Raw genomic sequence first — 24,425 nt, forward strand, 5'->3', positions numbered from 1 at the left:
TATAATATTTATTTTGGCCAGAGTCTGGGGCCCCCCCTGGGATCACTTCAGGCCCCCCTAGGGGGGCCCGCCCCCCAGTTTGAAGACCTCTGCCCTAGAGGGTGTAGTGCATTACACTTGTCAGGCAGGCCTACTAGAATAATATTACAAACAAGGTCCTGAAAACACAAACTACTCCCAACTGTAAAACAAAAGTTCCAACCATGACAGAACTTAAAAAGACACTGACTGATGGGAGGGGTTATTTTTTGCACCCCCCAACCTAGTATGGGGACCTAGATAAGCTTTGGCAGAAAGACTGCGGTGCTGAACATTTTGATGGTGGTCCCATTGCCCTAGGACCACCACACGGTGAGTTATGTGCAAAAATGTTTTGTAAAAGGATTGCCCTGCAAAGCATTATGGGGTGATTTTCCGAGGGCAGCGAATATTGTAGTATCTTGACTGTAATGCTCAGAAAAGCCCCTAGAGAGCACCATAGTAAAAATAGCATTTGTAAGAAACATGGTCATGTAACCATACTGTCAGCCCCTAGAGCAGTGGTTCCCAACCTTTTGACTTCTGTGAATCCTCACTTTATCAATACTGGAACTCTGGGACCCCCACTGAATCATTATTGGAATCCGGGGAACCCCTACTGAGTCATTAATGAAAGCTGGGGACCTAATCTGTTAAAATATTAGATTTTCAAAGCAGTCGTGGACTCACTGAGAAAGTGAAGTAAATCCAGAAGAAAAATACAAATTAAAAGAGTAAAAATACTTGCTTATTTATTCAAGTCTGGAAGAATAAAAACTCCAGCCACTCCTGCTCTGCTCCTTCTTCAACTGCCTCCAATCAATATTCCAGGCAGTACCGTTCTAAGAGCAGGGAGAGCAGGAAGATACCATTTCACATAACAAACATAAACAAAGGGTAAAGACACAAGGTATAATAACCTAAACCTTGAAATACATTTTGCATACATAAATGTTTCCCCAACAAACAGAATACCACAGAAAGCTTTGTGGACCCGCAGGAGTCCCCGGACCACAGGTTGGGAACCACTGCCCGAGATGGTATAACAACATGAAAACAGAATGGCAGAACGTAATGCAGTGTAACCATACATGTAGCCCCTAGATGGGTGTAGTGCCTTACACATTTCTAGGCCTAGCAGGCCTACTGCAATACTATTATAAACAAGGCCCTTAAAACAAAAATAACTCCCAGGTGTAAACCAAAAGTTCCAGCCATGAGAGAGCTTAAAAAAGACATTTAATGGTGGGAGAGGTTAATATTGTGGGGTCCCCACAACCTAGTGGGGGGACCCAAAGATGACCAAGACAGAAAGATTGTTGTGCTGAATGGTTTGGTGGTGGTCCCATTGTCGTAGGACCACCACGGGTTGAGTTAGGGGCAAAAATGTTTTTAAAAAGAAATGCCCTGCAAAGCAGTATGGGGCTAGTTTCCCCAGAGTGCAGTGAATATTGCAGTATCGGTTCTCCTGCTGTGCCCGGAGAGCCGCTTTGAGGATTTCTGTTTTTTTTCTGTTTTAAAAGCTCCACTTTGTATATTTTTCAACTGCTAAACTTCTACGCAAGTGGTACTCATGTAAAGCGCTCCTCAGATCGAGGTCACGCTATATGAAACTTCACAGTCATGTAAATCGCTCTTCTGATCGAGTTTGCGCTATATGAAACTTCAAGACCTCGTGTAAAGCGCTTATCCGATCAAGTCTGTGCTATATAAAAGAAAAAAGTAGTGTGCCACACTAAGGTATATGGCCGATCATGTAATAATCCATGTAACAGGGTCAGTCTCCAAGGCGGTAACAAAACAGTCTCAAGGTGGGACAAACGTAAAGCATTTACCTAAGCAATCAAAGGAATTTTGAGAGGTAGGCCAAGGAACGAATGAAAGTGATGGGCGTGGTGCAAGCCCACAGATGTAAATGACAACATGTCGAGAGACAGTGCTTGCACGCTGCCTAGGCTCAACCTAATGATGTGGAATAACACATTATATAGTGATAGGGATGAAGAGAGTGTGGAAAGATACAGAAATTTAAATCAACTAAGGTTTGGGCTGATGAAGGGCAATGTCACCTGCTAGTTCAGAAATTAGTCTAAAGCGGGAATGGTCAGTTCAATTTAGAGGATAAATACTCTCTACGAACAGCTGGAGGTTACCGGCGTGAACGATGTTTACTTACTGCGTAACATGAAGCATCACTGTTTATTTTATTACTTTAAGAGCACTGATGTTTTGATATTGGTAGTAAAGGTGTTGGGTCGACCAACTGAAGTAGCTTCAGGCTGAATGTCTTGGACGGTCTACCAGTGCTCGTTGGCTAAGCAAAGTCAAGGGTGGTGGGGGTTCCCAAGGGAGGGTGATAAATGGGTGGGGGAGGAGTGGGGAAAAATGAAAGGGGAAAAAAAAGTCCTCATCATGTGGATTGTCTTATTTTACTTAGCCTGCTATGGAAAGCAACGAAGGGGGTGGCTTCTGAAATGTTTTTGTTTGGTTGCCAGGTCGGGGAAGGAAAGGATGTGTGTTAGTTCTAGCACATGGAATGTGAAGGAACTGAGGACTCAGATGAGGCAAAGATGCATTCTGGAATATCAGAGGTTGTGGGCATAGGTCAATATCCTCCAAAAAAACCATCTGGGGAAGTCAGACTGCAAAAGGTTATTTAAGGCGCAGGCATCGGTTCAGCAAGTAGTTTGTACAGCACCAGTAGCTCACAATAAGATGGTTGCTATTGTGATTAGAGGAAAGTAAAGCATTTAGGTGCTTGCTCGTGAGGTAGATATAGATGGGTTATCACCTCACCACAGATGGAGGGGCATAGCATTAACTGTGTAGGCTACTATGGATCCAGTGTTGATGATATTGGTCCCCTCAGGCGGCTGTTTGAGAAGACACTAGAGAGGAAAGATCCAAGTATGTTGGGAGGCGATTTTAATACACTTTGGAACACAACATTAGGCCATTCAACTAGGCACCCACTTTGTAATACCCCCAAAATAACGGCTGGTGTTAAAGATCTTGGTTTAGTGGATATTTGGAAACTGAGAGGAGGGCATTTTCTTTTTACAGTAAAACAAATAAGGGCATAGCTTCGGCTTGGACCTGGTGGATGGGGTTATAGTTACTAAATTGAAAATAGCCAATTATATTGAATTGTTTTTGTCTGTTCATGAATTAGTGAAATTGGAGTTAGATGGGGAAAGGTTAGGAAACAGATGTGAACAATGCAAAGGAGGTTTTTGGTTAACCCCACTGCGGTACAGAGACTGAAAGAACGTACGATCTTTTTCATGAATACTAACCTGGGAGTGCGCCAATAAATATTGTATAGAATGCATACAAAGCATTTATATGCGGGGTTATTATGAACTAGTTACTCATTTTCTTAAACGGCCTGAGCAGCGTTTGTTGTTGTGCAGAATGGAAGAGCTGGCGGCTCAAAAAAGTGAGTTAGGTTCAGCAGTGGACCAGTCGAATCTTACAGCTGAACTAGAAGAGTGTAAATAATGCTAACAATTGTTAATGGAGTGGAAGGTGCAGGAGAGATGGAAAACTAGAAGCCTTCACAATTCCGAATATGGCGAGAGGTGTGGGAAGATCTTAGCTTGGTGTGAAATGTTTAACGGCATATTGCATATGCAGCAGGACCTACCCCTGTCACGAGCCTTAGCTACAATAGTAATGTATTTTAAACCAAATAAATCTCCCAACAGCTGAGTCACATCGCCCAAATTCATTATTAAATTCAAACTATAAAATCATTGCTTCAAAATGGTCTAAACAGCTTGCCGAGATATTGGGGGAATTGGTTGCTGATGACCAGAAGGGTTTAGTAGCTGGAAGACAATTGAGCCATTTAGTCCTCCAGGATACTGACGCTATCGACCTGGCCACTACATATAAAGTTCCGCTGGCTCTGATAACTTGGGATGCAGCCAAAGCTTTTGACCAAGTTACTAGGGAATACCTATGAGCTTGTTTAAAGAAATATGGGCTCCCAAAAACGGCACTGGAGCAATCAAGGCCCTGTAGAAGACCCCCTGTGCCAGGGTATTAATCAATATGCTTACAGAAAAAGTAATAATTAAGAGAGGTATAAGGCAAGGATGGACCCTATTCCCTGTCATTTTTTATCCGTTTGCTGAGCCCTGTTAAAGGCTGTTTCGTCTGAAAAAATATAGCTCCCTTAGTATATGGTAAATATCAGAAAAAAGTTGCATTATATACGGACAATTTAGTCTTTTTTACTTCCCAGCCAGAGGGTGTGATCTGTATCTTTCAAGATTCAGTTAGTTATTTTGAGTCCTTTGCAGGTTATGAGCTGTGCATTCTTCCCAAGTTAATGTTTATATTTAGTGATATCCCATTATGGTTTGATCCAGGGTCACTACGGAAAGCCCAAGGGGATATTACTAGCTTCAACTGGGATGGAAAATGAGTGAGGATAGCTTGTGAAAAAGTTGAGACACAAGCTGAAGAAGGGAGGGCTTCATGTCACAGATTTCCAACTATACTGCTAAGCAGCACAGTTAAAAACCTTTAGGGTGCTACTTGGGACTCCAGAGGACGTTAATGTGGGGCAGCTGTTTCTGACAATAACAATGAGCTAAATAGTCCTAATGACTTCTTATGTAAGTTTGGTGCCACAAAATCCTTTAAAAGGTAAGGCTGAAAGTTCTAAATAGTGGAGCAAGGCTTTAGATCAGGATCAGAAAAAAAGGTCAATTGCATACTATTCTGGCAAGGCACCAATATGGAAGTCACCAGGCACCTCTCGTTGTCTAAACAATGCCTTAAGTACCCCACTGTGTTTGTTGGAATAACTGATCAGGTTGGCTTAAAATCATGGAGTGAGCCTAGGGGCAGAATAATGGGGCAGGCTATCAAAATTGCATGCAGCTTGTTTCATGGAATACTTCATTAAGGCAGGATGAAATCTTTATAAACCCAGGTTGTAAAGGGACCTGCATAGTAGCAGGATACTAAGGAAAGAAGTGACAAAGTGGTACAAGCTGCTACACGAGGCAGGGGATAAGGGAGTTACCCCTGCCTGGATGAAATGGGCGAATAGCTTGCTAAAGGAGGATGTGGGGGGTCATTATGGCACGCATTATTTCGAGCTGTTACATGTCACTGTCACCCCGGCCTTGATCAAATGGAACCATCTTTTTAACATTACTCAGAGCTTACTGGACACCCAAGAAGGTGTCAAAATAGGCTGAAACCCGGTAGCATGCATGTCAGAAGTGTGGCCTTATAAATGCAAACGATCTGCACATGCTTGTACTCTGCCAAGCTTTGAAGGGTTTCTAGGAGGGTGCGAGTAATCACTGTAGCATTGTGCATTGAGATTTAGGTAAGCCCCTTCACTATTCTTTATGGTGTGAAGAGTGGTGCAGAAAGAGGGCAAAATCTGAAGAAACGAGTTTTCTATTTGATGGTTTTGGCAACACATATAATAAGTAAAAAAAAAAAAATGGACGGATGTGCTCCCCCTAAAAGTGTGTGAGTGTGCTTCCTGGTGAAGAAAACTAGTGGATGTGACAAGCTATGCTTTGTTGAAAAAAGTCTACATTTGGGCAACCTATAATAGATGCAGCAAGTCTTGGTAGAGTTTAGATCTTCCATGAAAAGCAGGGGGGTCCAATGATTACACCATTTGGAGGCTGATAGAGTTCCTCCTGTGACCCATCTGGAAGACCTTCTCTGATTGCCCTAAGGGGCTTTTTTGCATACACTAAGAGAGATATGGCTAGAGGGAAGCCAACTCAGATAGGCTTAGGATAAGCTTGGCCGACTTTAAGGCCTAGTATCTAGCTTTTTAAAGGCGATGAGGACAAAGAATAAATAAATAAATACATATATTTTTTTAAAAAGGCAAGCTCATAGTATCAAGATGTGCATGGGCTCACAGTAACAAGTCACACAAGTACAAAACTGAGTCGGCCACCATGGAGAGGATAAACTTACACAAGTCATAAAACACAAAGAACTAGAGAGAGTTTCATACACAGCTTGTTGGAACAAATAAGAGGCACAGGATGCTACACGTGAGCTCCCAGTGAGGTCATACAGTTTTAGGGTGCAAAAGGGAGATCCGCACATGCTTTGCTGGTAAGAAAGTGCCCCGCATTCAAAGTTTCTGGCCATGTGAGATAGGGAGACCATATTGGGAGGAGAGAGAAATAGGCCAGGCAAGATGGAAGAGGCTGAAGATGCAGGAATGTACAAGACTTCCGTTTTGTGGGTGCTTGATGTGAGAGACAGAAAACCAACAAGTTACATATAGTTGTACAGCAGCCTGGGGTGACCTACGTGTTGGGGGTGCTTGGTATGAGAGAACAGAAAACCAACAAGTGACAGATAGTTGTAAGGTAGCCTGAGGTGTGAAACAGAGGATAAATGGTGAAACTAGGGCAAGAAATACAAGATGTGTGTGTCGTCAGCACAGCCGTAATGGGAGAAAAGAAACAAAGAGATGGAGCAGAGTCTGAAGAGGAGGGAACTGCGGATGAGAGTTGAGGGACGTCACAGGTAAAGTTAAAGAGAAGGTTCAGCTAGACACCAGAATACGGAGAAGCAGGTGCACAGGAGAACATGCCAGGTTCAAAACCCACAATGGCAAATTAAAAACAGCACAGAAAGAGCCACAGTGTTGAAAGATGTTGTTCATTATTAAGCTAATTCAGAAAGAAGAGGGAGCAGGTATTTTGAAGAATAGCAATATGAGCAAGAGTTGGCCGGAGACGAAGGATCTGCTAATGGTAGCAATGAAGGAGACTACATTCAACATGAAGAAGGGTGGATAGGATCAAGGAATGGTTGAAGAGTTCTTTGGTGAATGGCAAGGCCCGGAATATTGCCGGCGGTCTGCTCAATTTAGGACTGGGGCTGGACAGATCAGATAGTAAGCGGAAGTGGTGGCAGGCCTGAGAATGGGAATGAAGTAAGGAGAATACAGGAGGAACGGTGAGTGAGGAAAGACAGACACAGTTGTCACATAAATCTGTGTGCTTTTTTGACAATTATATGACAAAGTTACCAACACTGGGTTGGGCACTTCCATCCTTCCCTCTTCCCAACTCCCTGATGCTCCCCCGTCACAAGTTCCATGATGTTCATTGACAAGACCACCGTGCCCATGAGATAAAACACTCGTGCTGCTGCTACCAAGAACAGTAGCCACCTTACGGGCCAATACAGACACACTCTCACTTGAAGAATTCCTAAATCTATTACTGCAATTGACCACTTCACGGGTCACAACCATCCTAATGTGGACGCTAAGCTATTAGTTACTCCAGGGTGTGAATCAGGCCAATGGAAAACTGTGTTTGTGCAGCCGCGGCATTTTCTGAAAGAATATTATTTACTGCCCTTGCCACAAAATCCAACCTCTAGTGCATCATTTACAGAATTCAACAAAATAATTATATTCCCAGCTCAAATGGACCAAATTGCTACAAAACCTGTCACACACTGTGCAGAGTGGTTGACACTGCAGCTTGTTACCTTGCAGATACTGTGTGCTGTATTCATGTATTAAACTTGAATTATAGGAGCTGCATCTTTGCCCAGGCAGTGCTAGTGCTAACAATTCATGAATGTACACTGGTTTTTGTCTGCTGCATACAAAAATCCCACATTTGAACATGTAAATATAACAGGATGGAAATATCAGTAGCTTCTTTGTGCTGAAAATGTGTTGCCTCATTGTTCATGCAAATTGATGTAATCTCACTGACGTTGTACTCAAAGCAGCCGTTAATAACAAGCAATTGCAATGCAAAGGGTCTCGCATTTGCTCGAGTTAGAGCTATGTGTTGTAAACTCCTAACTAGACTTTTCTTGCCACACAAATTGAAAGAAAAATGAAAAAAAAAAAAAGTGTGTGATCGTGCTATGTAAAACGTAGCGCGAACACGCTGAAAATGAAAACAAAAAACGAGCGTGATTGCGCAATGTAAAACAGCACGACTGCACTGGGTGGAACTTAAAAAGATAAATTAGTGCAGAAACCAGACTGAAAACATCTCACCTCGTAACCTTTCAGTAGTTGGCCAGTGCGCTCGAAGAGGGCTGAACACCGGAAAAGGCATGATATGCATGCCTTTCGCTTATAAAAGCAAGAGGATTTTAAAAGGCAAGCCCACGAGACAATTAAAGCTGTGGGCGTGGCACTAAAAAACTGAAAATACAGAAAATCCTAAACATTTTATATTTTTTTTGTTGACTGAATATATTGTTATTAATCTGTAAAACCGTGTAATATAATAAATAGCATTGAAAAAAACAGCTAAAATCCCATTCTTAAAAAACAAAACGTTTTTACAGCTGGGAGATACTTCTCTTTTTAAGGGTCTGACATCTTGAATCTTACAGTGTCTACAAGTCAGATGCCTAGTGTAAAATACTGTTCTGCAAGGCAGATTTTTAAAGGAAGGATGAATTTCAAAAAGGTGAATCGTGTAGTTAGAAGGCAGTAAGAAAACGGTAGGCCAATTTTAAAACATAACTGGTATAAGCATAATAAAAGAGGCATCACATGGAGTGGGCAATGTCGACTGGATTTATGCAGAGTGCAAGACTGTATTTTTATACAAACTATTTACTTTCAAGGTTGTTACGAACAGTGGTAATAAGCAGTGGAGTCTGATGATTTTTTTTAAAGTGGTGGGGCATAAAAGTTATTTCCAACTTTCACAGTATGAGTCGGACAACCATATGGTCCCAAGGTCTAACTGCAGAATATGAAAGCATAAATCCTGAAACAAATCCCGGCTTCCTTGCTTGACCAAACTGTGCCATGCCAGGCAAATATTTAATTTCAGCAAGTTTCCTTTTTGGTCATTATCACATAAGAGTGCACCTTAATACACACAAGGTCAAGATATGCTTTTAACAGGAGCATCTTATACTTAATTAAAATAATGTTGTGTCATGTTTCAAAAGAAACTAGGCCACATGGACGTGTTGGACACGGTGGCCTTACCTCTTAAATCAGTAAAAGCATTGTTGTTGGGGCATGGGCGCAGGAATGTTTAAGAACTATCATTTTTAACGAGGATTTCTAAGTGTGTGTGTGTGTACGAGAAGTAGCGTTTTGTACAGAAAACTCCACAAAAATCAGGCTATATTTTTTCATTGTAATTTGCTGTTGTCTGACATGGGTGTAATATGTAACCAGGGCATGCAGTCCCGAACCACCCTTATCCTAATAACATTGTAGTGGGGTTCAGGAAAACAAATATGTTTAAGCATTTACGCACAACACCAGTCCTGTGTTTGTTGAATTGTGCACGCCTACTAAATCCAGTTTTTCTAGACTGTAAACACACTTCAGGGCTCAGCTAGTGCTCGGCTCTACTTTAATTTCCCACATTGACCACAATTAGTGGAATGCCTTTGGGCCCTCTTCTGCTTCTTTCAAGCATTCCGTTGTAAAGCAGGCTCTCGTCTCTCTAACTTCATAGTGCATAGAGCACAAAACATCGGGTGAAACTACTGCATTACCCACTGCGAGTCACAGAGCAGAGTTTCCCCCCTCGCATCGTGCTCCCTGCAGCAGTGGAGGGCTGACTGGCATGCATTACCATGATTTGCACGGCTATCTTGCAGCGCAGAGAGTTTGAAGCAAATGTTAATGGTCCGGTAATCCTCAAGCCAAGGGTTTATAATAAAAAATAAAAAAAATGAAAGCAGGCACATACGAAGAACAGAAAACACTCACCAACTGAGCATTAGCCAACCTAGTGATTGAAGTACACCATGAAAGTCGAGAGTGGCAATGAATCCTTGTTATGACTATAACTAAAATGCATAACTGTAATTATAAGGTTACTGTGTCATGTAGGATTGAATGAGGTAACAGGGAAGGTTACTCGCTGGTTAGAATGTTCTGACTTTGAGAGGAGGTTCGTTGCCAGTTAGAGAGCAGTTGTGGTAGCCTTTACTTGATAGAAACATATTTAATAAAGAAGAAGATTAGGAAACTCTCTATGTGAGTTTTACCTAACAATCCTCTCAAGCCCATCGCAATTCCAATATTTGAGTAATACATAATGAAGGGAGGCGACAACACCCATATGCAGCCTACGAATTCCAGCCACACCCACCTTAATACTGTTAGCTCCCTGCTCTCTATGACCCCTCATGCGCTTTGTGACAGCGTCACTACGCCCTCTGGGCCACAGTGTCAGCGCTCAGTGACAGCCAAAATCATGTGACGTAAAAAAAATAAGCCACGCCCTGACCCCCATGTAATTGCCCTCGGTTATCTATCAAGGGTGAGGGAAACACTCACGCCTGCATGCCCAGTTACACTCCAGGAAACAGAAACTCTTCTGTATCTTTTGATATGGAGCAGAGCAGAGCAGTCATCATTTAACTAAGTTGCTCACGTCCTCCCACCTTCCTCCTCACATCTCCTGAATGGTGGGGCCTCACCCATCCCACCCCCCACACACCAGCCGCCGCTGGTAATAAAATGGATTATATGGGCCCAATGCAAGATGAAAATCTTTCATTGATTTTCAGTGGGACCTGTAAACGTTTATTCCTCGAGAAATACGTGTTTTTGCATAGCATTGTGGTTCGCTCTTTCTCTCATCAGGTGGAAGCTACCACACTGCAACCGTCCAAGACCAAGGACACAACCTGAGAGCAGGTGGCTGGGTTGTGATCAGAAGGCACGTGAGGAAGTTGTGCTTGGATTCTCGGTGGAAAGGCCCCTACCAAATAGTGTTGATCACAATGACAGCTGTAAAGTGTGCTGGACTTCTGAACTGGATCCACGCCAGCCACACTCAGAAAGTACCAAGTCCTTCAGACCACAAAAAAGAGTTGTTGAGAATATCAACAACGTCCAACTGCACTCCAGGGTTGGAGAGAGGAGAAAACAAATTAGAGACGGTGCCTGAGCAACCCATATCCAGCATACCCACTCCTGCAAGAGACGAAGTGGAAGTGATACGGGAGAGTGAATATGAACCCACCTCAACTGAGGGAATAAGAAAGTCTGGTCAGAAGAGGGCCCTCTCAGAAGCAGATGGTCTTGAAAGTCTGACTCAACAAACGACTAACCCCAGCCGGGAAGGAGTTGAGGCAGATCAAAGCCAAAACTATTTGACTCCTCCGGAACTGGTTGCGGGAATGTCAAAAGAAGATTTTGCAAGACAGATACTAAAAAGAGCATTGACAAGAAGGCCATTGAAAGGAGACAAGTGGCCAGATTCACAGCCAAAAGTAAAGAAAGCAATCACAGTGACAACTATCGAAGAAGTTGACACCACTAGAAAAGAGGACTTGAGCGATGGAGAATTAAGTGGTGATCGAAAGCGGAAAATAAAGAGTTGCAAATCAAAGGTATGGAGGTCCTGAATGGGCATATGTAACTACCAGTGAGTGGCAGAAATAATTTTTGTTGTGATCGTGATATTTTGACACTTGAAGGAACCCAATGAAACTGAACTGTTGAAAATTCCTATAACTCTGAGAAAAGGAGAAAAAGAGACTGTTGAAATTTACCGGAGAAGACTTTGGATAACCTGATTTGAAAAGCTACTAAACCAGTTTTGACGAACATTACTGATTATTATTTTTTGCCGAGGGTCTTGGAAGAAAGTTTGAAAACTGTAAATAATTACCAAAGTTTCTGAAGATTTTTCTTTGTTTTTTGAGTTTTGCTGCATAACTGTAAATTTGTCTTTGCTTCTACTTTCTAATTCTTTACAGAACATGAGTAACCACAACCAGCAGAGTAGGAAGAATAGGTGCTGTAAATATATGGGTATTGGTTTGGCCACAGTATGCATGATATTATGTTTGATATTGATTGAAGGTTTGGTTGTTTTTGATAAGTGAGGCCAACCGTACTTCAGCTTTATAAACAACTACTGTACTCACAGAAATAGATAAGTTTAAGTTAGATGAGAAATATTTACAGGCAGATGACACACAAGGAGAACTTTCCTCTAATGTTTTCTATTGGTTATTGAGTATGTTAAGACGATGGATGAGAGAGATTGTGTTTGCACGCACATTCCTGCCTCTATCGAGGAAGGAGTAACCTATCATAGCTTGCCTCTCACATATGGCATAAGTTGTATTTTGTTATTAACTAGATTTTATAACCAGGAGTACAATCCAGTATTTCTACTCCAACTACGATGTTGTGTTTTTGTTTGTTCCCATAATTAGGGATCTGAATAAAATAGCTAAGGACAATAACATAGTAATAGTTAGAGACGTCTTTGAACCTACATTAACCTTTGAGACTGCATTTGCCCACTGTAATAATTTAACATGCTTGCTGACACCAGTAGAAACGAGCTTCTTAGATCACACAGAAGATAAAAGAAGGGCATTAAAGGCGAAGGTAGATAAAGGGTTAGTTTTAAGAACACCAGGAAATGATCATGCATTTAGTTACATAACAAAACAAGGGAAATTAGCTGAAGATGTGCAACATGTAGGAAAGCTTTGTGTATATATTTGCCTCAATCAAGAGTTGACAAAGTGTTTGTGGGAACGAGTGAATGTATGCATGTGTTTCTGTTTCAATATAAATGGACATTCATGTTAGACAGGATCTTGCAGTACCAGGAGTTTATTACATCTGTGGGCCAAATGCCTATTACCGTCTTCCTAGAGGATGGTATGGCACATGTTACTTAGGGATAGTTTACCCAAAAATGTACCAACTCGAAGACTTGAACAAATTACCTAAAATTACTGAGTTAGATCATGAAAGACAAAAGCGAGAATCAGTTTCTGGCATTGATGGAGACATGTTTGGAGCAATAATTCCTTTAGTGGCAGTTGTTCTGAATTCTATTAAAATTTTAAAGATGTCTGCTGTTGTGGATAACATGCTGACAGATTTTTCATGAGCCATTATCCTAGTGGATACAGAGATGGCTGCGTCAAAAGCTACGACTCTTCAGAACCGCCTTGCGTTAGACATCCTTTTAGCAAAAGAGGGCGGTGTTTGTAAATTGCTTAGTCCGCAACATTGTTGCTTGTATATACAAGATAATAGTAAAGAAATTAGAGGTTTTAATAACAATCTAACCAAAGAAAAAGCTGACTTAAAAGAACTAACTGAACCAACTTTATGGGAAAATGTTGACAAAGGCATTGCTTCTGTGAGAAATCGGCTTGGCAACCTGGGCAAAGGGATGATATTGAAAATAATACAAGTGATTTTAATTATTGTGATTTGCGTAATTTGAATATGGGGAATACGTAAATTGTATAATGTGATTAAAATGAAAAGAATGAAAAAGAATCGGAAGAGGGAAGAAATTAGAATGAAAAGATTGGTTAAGGAAAAAGGGACAAATAAACATGTAAAAGAAACAGAAGTTAAACAATTACATAGTAAAATAAATAAATGTATTTGGGGAAAATGCAAGTGTGATGACATATTTAGTCATCAGAGGAGGGATTGTGAGCGCTGAAATCATTTCATGTACTTATGTATTTTGACTTTGCATAGAAAAAGATTTAAAATAGAAAATAACATGCAACTTGAAATGTACCCACTTGAATGGCCACTATATAATATGAAAATGTTTTATTAAAAACGTATTAATGTTTATTCTGAGCTTATATGAAGGTTAAAATGCAGTAATGTATCATACTTATGAATAAATGCTATGTATTTGCTTATTTTAACTGTAGGCCTCAAGTTACTGAGGTCTAGGCCTTGATAATGCACGGCCTCACCCTGAAAAATGTAATGTCAGTATAAGAATGATCTCATGTTTGCTGAATAATAAAGATGTATTGTTCTAACTGAAGGTTGACCGGGTTCTTGTGTGTAAACCTGAATATTCTCAAATTGTTACAAATGTTAACTCAAAGCGTATGGGAAAGCAGTGTTCTTAGGAACTAACAATGGATGCACAGACGGAAGGATGTAAAAATTGATTCTTGATATGTCGAACGATGTACGTAAAAGAAAAGGAGCCAATCATCAACCTGTGAAAGACTGTTTAGTGATATATTATGTTTGGAAAATAATTTTTATTGGACTAAAGGCTATTGCACGATTCTTTGACCAGTGACAATGTGGGACAACTTTAACTTAACCGCACTGCTTTTGGAGTTCTCAGTTAGTCTTTGACACTTCATTCTTTTGACACTTGCCAGTCATTCTGGTATTTGCCATCATAGTTCACTTTTCTTATGCTCCATGCTGGTGCTCACCTTTGCGCTCAATGCTTAGAGCTAGCAGCGCCTTTTTGCTGTCTGTCCTAGATATTTCTTTCTAATGGTTTGGAGAGCTTAGAGTCTCTGATTTTGAACCTTTACCCGTCCCCTTTCATGCCCTGATGCTGATGTTAGACAGACCAAGGCCAACACAGCTTGCTGATCCATAAGGAAAGGTATACTGATATTTGCAAATGTCTTTGTTGTTGTTTTGTCTTTTGTTTCTAGGTACCAACTACTGCTTTTTGATAGACCTATAGATAGATGTTTTCCAAATTTGTGTTACCTGAAACCTTTTTGCATGAAGCCCAACATGCTGATGTTAATCTGGAGTTAGTGAGGTTTTCCTCTACTCCCCTACATTGCTTTCTTATGTCATTGAATTGCAGAAATCAAATGCATGTTATTGTATTGTATTTGTACTTTGGCTTTAGAAGACTTAGTTATCAATGCATTAGTTAAATTGAGATTATTTAGAAGATTCGGTCAACCAGTGTTGTTCTTATATATTTATCATCTTGTTTTGAGCATGATTTATGTGATACTAGCATTGTTAATCTAGGGAAATAACATTTCTAACTGATACTAAAGGTGTCGTTATTTGTGACCAAATGGGTCATGCTGTGTGAAATTTACTGACTCCAAAGAATTTCTACTGTTTATTTTATGATATTGATGTAATGTATTGGCTTAGGGCGTAAACATCTTAACGGAGTCAAAAGGTCCATCGACCCCTTAGCGCGTCCGCTTACTAAATGAGCCTGAAGAAAATAAACTCACAGTAACACGTTTAGACCTGAAAATAAACAAGGCCTGACACGCTGGAGCTCTTCCACCCTCTCAAACTGTATGCTTGCAGATTTGCACCACACAGAGAACACAGAACCACCTACTTCCGAAAAAGGAGACATAATTTATAGAATTCAGAATAGCCCGAATAAGGCGCCAGGCAATGCTTTTTTGCCATGATCTATGTATATATCTACATGCAAATGCTAAGACATTGCAAAAATACCAAGGCTATGTAAATAGGTAGACAATAAAACATGCTTGCAATTAAATTCAGGGGGTGTCTTGCTGGGACTCCCACAGGGGTACTAGCCTCACCCAGCACTGCACCAGAATTCTCATCCCCCTCTTTCAGCCTGCACACTGCAGCCCTTTACTTTAAAAGAATGTGTGTGAATCCAGCAGCTTTAAACAATCATTGTGTAAAATCTTCTGATCATGCTTTTGTGTAAAGGACCCTACACCCCCAACACCTGGCACAGCACTGTGAGCTCCTTGCGTACCCACCATTCATCTTGTCAAAGGTTTCCATATTGGCGCCCCTCAGCCTCTTTGTCGAGTTGTTTGTATACCAGTTTGCTGAACATGCTTGTCAAACTGGGATGCACTTTTTGTCCCAACACTGCATTTAAGGCTCCTCTGGGCCTGCACGTGTACTGTAATCCAACCCCCAGCACATGAAACTGTAGAACTCTCTATATACTCTCACTGCATTATTAAAAGAAAAGCCAGCTGCACATAACACTGAAACTTAAAGACCATAACTGTAGTTCCAGGGTTGAGATCCACTCACACTAGGACGATTTATTGAGGTATGGGAAAAACTCCACCTTTGCAGAACACCGTTATGGAGTGCAATGAAGTCTCCACAAGTCTAAATGTGTTACTGTGAGTTTGTGTGATTGAGTGAGAATGTGATGTTCAGCCTGTGAGTCTACTTTTAGCCCTAACATGCAATTCTTGGTTGATAAAGGCACCCATGGCAAAATGATGGTGCTGCCATACTAGAGGCATTAGCAGGCACCTGTGACAAAACACTGCCACTGTAATACTTGACATGAGGTACCTGTGGGAAAATACTGGCATACTGGAGGGAAATCTTTGCATAGGGACAACCTTAGCACAATGCTGGCCGGGGATGGTAGGTTGGAGTTCATTTTTATCATAAAGGAGAACAATCGTGACAAAATACTCGCTCTAACATGCTAGGGGTAATTTATTACTTTAGGGTCACCCGTGGTACATGGATGCCACTAATGGCAAAAGTGTGGCACTACCACATTTGTCATTTTTGGCCATAGGGGGCACCCATGGCGAAATGCTGGTCCTAGCACAATGAAACAAATTTGTTTTAATGTGCTTTGAGTGTCCCCGTGTGTTAAAAATGGATCAAGTCACGGAGAGCATCAGGTTGCATAGGCCTGTCACACCGTGAAAGGGCTTGAATATTTAATAAGTGCACTTTGAGAGGATGCGGATCATATGGCCTTGCTTTTTAGCAAATGCATGTGAAAGTTCTGATTTAAGATGTACTATTTGAATATAGAAGAGGTGTGACTTACTTGCTTTGCTCTCTCACAACTCTTTCAGGGAAAGTGTTATGCCCAACCACTTCAAAGATCATCAGCCATCACTGCAAGAACAGAAAGTAAACAGTGTTTCGATGCACACTATTTACAGTCTGTAGGATACACAGGGACATTACACTTTGTTTTGTAAATAAAATTCAGAAATGCAATGCAAACTGTTCTAATTAAAGAAGGACTAAAATATGTTTTATAAAATTTAATTTCTTCTCATGTTTCTGTACTATGAATACATGAAAAAATTGTTGAATAAAACAGTCACATCTGTACTTTGCATGAGTGACGCCTTGCAAATGATCATAAATCAAAATGTATTAACAATAAGGAATCTTTTATGACGATAACATAGTTATTATTAAGTATGTATTAGGTGAACTATTAAATCATAACTTTTTGTGGTATAAATAATTTAGGTTCTTAGTGGTGGTCTTTGTTTTCTGGTGCTATATACTCTTCAGACTAACACATATTTCATTTAAAGCTAAGAGAATCATGTAAAGTTCCCCTGCCATATCATGCCAGCACCCTAGTATAGTTGGTGTCTAAAACAGACATTTGTTTTTGCAGTGTTATAGTGAAAATGTGGTCATTGTGGAGCTGCAGCAATATCAATTATTGTCATCAGGCTTAAGGTCAAGTGACCTCTATTCCTAGGAAGTTTTAGATCAAAAGTCATCTGGTGTCTCTTACTATGATGTCATAGAGGTCAAAGGGTATGTGATGTCACTGCTGCTACCCCTGGCATTTTGGTGAATTGATGTCCATGGGCTGGAAGAGCAGTAACGTACCCCAGTCCTCTGTAGTACAACCCAAAGGCCAAAAATGACCTACTTTGTACTGGAAAGTATTTGGTGAAAGATGGAAGATCCTCCCTGCCCCCATGCTCAGTTGAGAAAACACTCAAATTGGGGACTTTAGTCGGCTCTCCAACACTCCCAACAGCACCAAGATGACATAGGATTAGTGAATCTTGTGCCATATAAATTTGCATAACATAAAACTGTAAATCCTTAGAACGTTAATGCGCCATCTCGAAGAACAAAATTTCATTGGTATCGCATTAATCTGCACTTTAGAGAGAAATGTGGATGTGAGAGAATAATTCAGAAAATCCGGAATGTGCGGAAACTTGATTTCATTTGAATCTGTATTGAGGAACTTCTTTTATTTCGTCGTGATTTTTTGCACATACCTTGTATTGTTTTGATGTGTGTGTAGTGTTCTTTTATATCCAGTTCGGGGAATGGTGAAATTAAAGTCTTGTACTTGAATTTTATTTTGATATTTCAGCACAGTCTGCATATGTAGCACAGCTTTATTTCCTTGTGAGCTGAACTTGGTGTCTCTATTTCTGATGCGGCCTAGCTTATTTTCCAACACATCTTTATATGCTCTTAAAACGCCTGAAATGGGGTGCCCGGAAATATTTACACTTGAAGTCCATGGGGCCGGACAGAGAATGCATTACTGAGCACTACTTCAAAAAACTACAGAGTCCAAAAACCTATAGAAAACCATAGTTCCCATTTGACAAATAATGGACCAGTATAGGTACTTAAATATGTGTGGTCAGACAACTGAAGCTTTCGCGTAACAAATGACAAATCCTTCTGTATTGTCAGTCTAGCTCACAGGATGGTGATGTTTATAAAATATTGTCATTGACCATTTTTCATACCTCGGACTACAAACTGAATTGTCTCGAGGAGTGTAATTAAAGGATGTTTGATCTGATCAGGATTTGAATCCTCCGTCTTTGCGGTTTATGTGCACCTCTCTGGAGCAGGTGCTGAACCCACTCATATATAGTCCACTAGGAATGTCACAGACTCGGTATTGCCTAAATGTATGTAATTACCCATTCTAAGCAATATTTTTTCTTCTACTCTTTCTTAGTATTTTTTTTGTGTCTTTACTTTGGAACTAACCCTGGCACAGAGAGCTTGTATTTTTTTGTTTATTTTGATTTGTGCTTTCACACGTGGCTTGAATGCCGATTTTGTGCCAAATCAGATACCCAACACAGCAAAGTTAGCTACTTTAATGGGACATTGGCCACATGCGGAAATCAAATCAAATCAAATCATTAGCATTTATAAAGCGCGCTACTCACCCGTGCGGGTCTCAAGGCGCTAGGGACAAAGGGGGTGGTTATCGCTGCTCGAACAGCCAGGTCTTTAGGAGTCTCCGGAAAGCGGAGTGGTCCTGGGTGGTCCTGAGGCTGGTGGGGAGGGAGTTCCAGGTCTTGGCCGCCAGGAAGGAGAAAGATCTCCCATCCGCCGTGGAGCGTCGGATGCGAGGGACGGCGGCGAGTGCGAGGCCAGAGGAGCGGAGGGGGCGGGTGGGGACGTAGAAGTTGAGCCGTCTGTTGAGGTATTCCGGTCCCTTGTCGTGGAGGGCTTTGTGTGCGTGGGTGAGAAGTCGGAAGGTGATCCTTTTGCTGACTGGGAGCCAATGCAGGTGTCTCAGGTGTGCGGAGATGTGGCTGTTGCGGGGTACGTCGAGGATGAGGCGGGCTGAGGCGTTTTGAATGCGTTGCAGGCGATTTTGGAGTTTGGCGGTGGTCCCAGCGTAGAGGGTGTTGCCGTAGTCCAGGCGGCTCGTGATGAGGGCGTGGGTCACGGTTTTTCTGGTGTCGGCGGGGATCCAGCGGAAGATCTTGCGGAGCAAGCGGAGGGTGAGGAAGCAGGCGGAGGACACGGCGTTGACTTGCTTGGTCATGGTGAGAAGGGGGTCCAAGATGAAGCCGAGGTTGCGGGCGTGGTCTGCGGGGGTCGGTGCGGTGCCGAGGGCCGTGGGCCACCAGGAGTCGTCCCAGGCGGACGGGGTGTTGCCGAGGATGAGGACTTCAGTTTTTTCAGAGTTCAGCTTTAGGCGGCTGAGCCTCATCCAATCTGCGACGTCCTTCATACCCTCTTGTAGGTTGGTCTTGGCGCTGGCGGGGTCCTTGGTGAGGGAGAGTATAAGTTGGGTGTCGTCGGCGTAGGAGGTGATGATGATGTCGTGCTTGCGTACGATGTTAGCGAGGGGGTTCATGTAGACATTGAAGAGTGTCGGGCTGAGTGATGAGCCTTGAGGTACGCCGCAGATGATCTCAGTGGGTTCTGAGCGAAACGGAGGGTTCTGAGTGAAACGGAGCGAAAGGCTATTTAGTTGGAAGTACTGGTGGATGAAGATCCCCATAACCCGGATCAGTTGAATTTTGTGGTAGTGGATAATTATCCACAATGTTTACTAAATTGTGTAGCAGGAAAGGCCAGTTATGCAGTATTATGTAGCTCTCTCTGCAGCACGTTCTGTAGCTTATTTTTTGCTACGTCATTTTAACACATGTGGATAGTGCAGTTTTTGCTCAATGTTTAAAGCTGAACATAGCAATTTGATTACTTAATTGTTGAAGTGACTTCCTCTATCGGATTCTAAAGAGACCGAAAACCCAAAACATGGTATCAAGTCCCTAAGCAGTAATTATGCTAATGTGAGGCTGTCATTTCTTCATGTAGGATAAGCTTCAATCCAATGACTAAAGATACACAGAGTCACCATATCACAATCCTCCACACGCAGGCATCTCAATGAAATCATCTGCATTCTGCTTAACGGACCTCCAGCTTTTCCAATGTGGACCATATTGACTACTGTTCCTTTTCCTACATTCATCTGCTGGCAAACACCACACCTGTGGCAAATTGGTTTGGCAACTTGTCTAAACTTCAGATTGAACCAAAACTGCTTAAAAGTACGGACTGTAGCATCCCTTGCCAAGTGCTTGCCATTGAAAATATCTAGCTATTTGAGTCAGCAAACTATTTTGCAGGACCACCTTTCCCTCTCATGATACCCAAACACTGTCTTCCCTCTGAACACATTTCATCTTGAGCCATTCCCGACTCTCATCCCTAGACGCATTGTCCTGTAATGTTTTTAATTCATCCATAGTGCCTATAACATGCAATGCTTAATTTGTGTAAATTTCATTGACATCAGATAGCAGTTCCCATTTTTCTTGTAACGATATACAGTTCAATGAGCGAAACCTTGTTAATCGATCCGCATATCCATTTCCCATTGAAACAAAATCTTGCGATCTCAGATGTGCACTGCATTTCACCACAGCAATCTTTTCGGGTAACTGGAGGGCTTGCATCAGATCAAGAATTCTCTCATTTCTCAATGATGAACCAGAAGAGGTCAGGAAACCTCTCTGTGACCACAATTGGCCGAAGTCGTGGATTATTCCGAATCCGTATTGACTGTCCGTATAAATGATGACCTTAAGCTGTGCGGAAACATGGAACACTCTAGTAAGAGCTACCAGCAATGCCACTATACCAGAGATAATACATATAGCATATCCTGCTCTCAATACGTCCATGTTATCTCTCAGGCAGGAACCATCAACAAAGACAATCTGATAATTCTCTTCCAAACAAGTATCTCTAATGTTGGGTCGTGATTTTGTGCACAATTCAGTTACTTCTAAACAGTCATGTTCAATATCATTCATTTTATCAATTTCTTCATTTGGAAGCAATGTTGCTGGGTTAAGCACTGTACATATTTTGATTGATACATTTGGAGACCCCAGGATCGCGGTCTCATACTTCAATGGAGTGTGGGAACCTAATTGTTAATGGATTTCCAATCACAATGCTCTCACTCTGAGTGAGGCTCTGTTCAACTGATGCTACAGACCTCAGACAGCCTGGTAATGTTGATGCAACTGGGTCCAAAGTAGCTGAAAAATACGCTACTGGGCGATTTATACCGCAATGTGTTTGAGTCAAGATAGACAAAGAACATGCATCATGCTCATGACAAAACAACATGAAGGGTTTTGTGTAATCAGACATACCCAAATCTGGGGCTCGACACAGGCTCTCTCTCAAATCTTTAAAGGCCTTCATACAGCCTTAGTCTAACATTAGAGGATCAGTGACCTTTTTGTGAGTCAGAGTCTGTAATGGCTTTGAAATAACTGAAAAATGTGGGATCCATTGGCGACAGTAGCTCACCATTCCCAAGAACATCCTAACATCTCTCTTAGTAGTTGGGGGATTCATCTGTAATATGCAGCCCTTTCTCTGGATGTTTTCCGAATTCCTTTTTCGATAAGGTGACCCAAATACTTACCCTCTTTCTGGCAGTACTGTAATTTTGCTGGGAACACTTTGTGACCATTTTCCCCATAGTGATTCAGTAAGGCAATTGTGTTGTACTTGCACCCCTCCTTTGTTTTGGATGCGATAAGCAAATCATCAATGTACTGCACCAGTGTCGATTGGCAAGGCATTTCCAGTGACTCAAAATTATTTTTCAGGATCTGATTGAAAACGGAAGGTGACTCTGAGAACCCTTGTGGGATCCTACACCAATAGTAGACTAGATTTAAGAATTTGAAACAGAAGAGGAATTGTCTATCCACATGAAGAGAACAGAAATGAATGCTTGTGACAGGTCCACCACAGTGAACCATTCAGCATCGCATGGGATCTGAAACATGATTACTGCGGGATTGGATACCACTGGACAACATTTAACCATGATGTCATTTACTTTTTTTAAATCTTGAACAATTCAAAAGTTTCCACATGGTTTACACAATCCCATTATCGGCGAGTTACATGGACTGCTCAGCACTTCTTTCAAAACTCATTTATCTAAACATTCTGCAATTAGTGGTGCCAAACCTTCAATTGTCTCTTTTGTCATGGGGTACTGCGGAATATGGGGGAAAACTTCATTTGGCTTGATTGAAACTAACTGGCTCAATCCCTTTAATCAGACCAATGTCTTTTCCTGAAAAATCCCACACCTTTGTCATAACAGTTCCCTATAAATCGGAAGGAAGATCTCTCACAGTGAAAACTAGAAAAAAAGCTGATCAGAGAATATTCTTCATTCACGGTGTCACAATTTATTTCAGGAATTGGGTCATCTTCATAATAACTGTTTGCCTGAATCTCAGTGCCATCATTTGAGCAAGTAATTGAACATTTTGTTTTGCATAACAAATCCCTTCCCAGTAGGGACAGAGGGCTCAAGTCACAGACTACAAATGTGTGCAATCCCCTGAAAATGCCAATTTTTGCAACTCCTACAATCTGAACTGTTTTCCTTCAAAGAGGTAGATTTGGGACGTCTGCTGACCTCACTGTAGAACATGAAGCTCCAGTGTCAACCAAAAATGAGACTTTGTGACCTAACACTTTTTCTTTAACATTGGGGACCTTTCTGATCTACCTCTAGTGAGGCAGCCAACACGCATTCCTCCTCATCCGAACTCTCACTCATCCACTCATCGTTTATTCCATTCTCACTGTGTAGGGGGAATTGGTGTACAGTATTATTACTCTGGTTTAACCTTTTGACCTATGGCCAGGTGAGAAAGCATTACTTGCTGCTGCTCCATAGTGGCTTGAGGTATTTGAATTTGTTGTCGAGGCACCATTTCAACTTGAGGTTGCATCTGCTGTGTCTGGGGCATCTTAAATTGTGGTAGATGCATGGGCTGCATATGTTATGTTATGTCATTAGGTCTTATATAGCGCATGGCTACCCGAAGGCCTCCCAGCGCTGAAACGGAAGACTTCAAAACATAGGCTGAAAACCTTGCATCGGATTCACAGTGGTTTGAAAATTTTGATTTTGGCTTCTCATCCTTGGCCCTCTCATGTTTTGGAAAGAATCGACATCATTCATTTGCTGAACAACACCTCCCTGACTTACCATCGGGCACTCCCGTTTCCAATGCCCGAGGCCCCCGCAAACGTGAAATGGCAACATTCTTTTAATTCCCTGCACCTTGCCTTGCACTACTACTGTGTATAAATCAGGACCACGATTCACACTTCCCATTCTATCATGACCTCTACCTCTGCCCTGGTTTTGAAATGGTATGTTTCCTTGTTGCTGCTGAAGCAGAAAAATTCCCTGTAACCCTGTCTGTGTCACTTTAATTTGCATCACCATTGCCTTTACTTTGAACTTTCTCTGCTTCAACTCAATTACATCACTACAGTATTTTGCATACTGCAACATGTCATCAATCGGTTTTGCTTGCCAAAAAATCAAATGGCTCTTAATCATCTGACTAATTTCAGGTCTCAGTCCTTCGACAAATTTGAATACAAAATGAATCATGTCTTTCTGCTTAACTGTTTCTGTACAACTGTAATGTTCAAACACCTCCAACAATCTCTCGTAGTACGCACGTATAGCCTCCTTGGCTTCCTGGGCTATCCTCCCCTTGCGCTTCCAATCAATGTTTTTGGGTGAAATCCTTGTTTTCAAAAACTCAACTTTATTTTGTTTTGTGATGTGGCTTTGTGCGCCCTAAGTGGCAGGGGTATGCCCAGACCTGGGTCCCTTGCTCGCTGCGCCACTGGATTCAAGCTAGCCTGGCTGATGAAGGGTGATATCCTGAAACCGGTCCCAGGATGCTTGTTTCCTGTCCAGGGAGGATCTGGACTAGCAGTTCGGGCTGGACTGTTCCCCTGGGGAACAGGGTCAAGACTGATTTGCATATGGCTTGGTCCAAACTGGGGTGATGTGGCGAGCAAAATAACGATGGATTAAACCCAGATCTGTGACTGGGAGTGAGTGTTTGAAAAGTTTCAACACTCCGCCCATCATTTTATTTTGTTTTGTGATGTTGCTTCAAAAACTCACAAGTCTGCAGGGACTGCTATCTCTAACAAATTGTTTAAGTCTTCGCATAGGCACTTTGCAAGCTTTACGAACCTATCCATTTGTGGGTACCATTCTACAGGTTTCTCTCTCAATCTGGGTAGTCATTAATAAATGACAAAATGTCACTTCTGC

General features: G+C 41.7%; 1 protein-coding gene across 2 annotated transcripts in view; it reads right to left on the reverse strand.

Annotated features, from left to right (window-relative positions):
• CYBC1 (cytochrome b-245 chaperone 1) overlaps nucleotides 1-24,425 on the reverse strand; it is a 105,884-nt gene that overhangs the window by 76,253 nt on the left and 5,206 nt on the right. Inside the window, exon 1 of one of the 2 annotated variants that reach the window (XM_069200292.1) lies at nucleotides 767-853. The exons of the other annotated variant lie outside the window; for it this stretch is intronic. The gene's annotated coding sequence lies outside the window, so the exon portion shown is untranslated. Of the gene's footprint in view, nucleotides 1-766; nucleotides 854-24,425 lie in introns of those variants that run through there. 2 annotated transcript variants of the gene reach the window in all.

This window comes from Pleurodeles waltl, chromosome 7, assembly GCF_031143425.1.
Source record: "Pleurodeles waltl isolate 20211129_DDA chromosome 7, aPleWal1.hap1.20221129, whole genome shotgun sequence".
NCBI lineage: Eukaryota > Metazoa > Chordata > Amphibia > Caudata > Salamandridae > Pleurodeles > Pleurodeles waltl.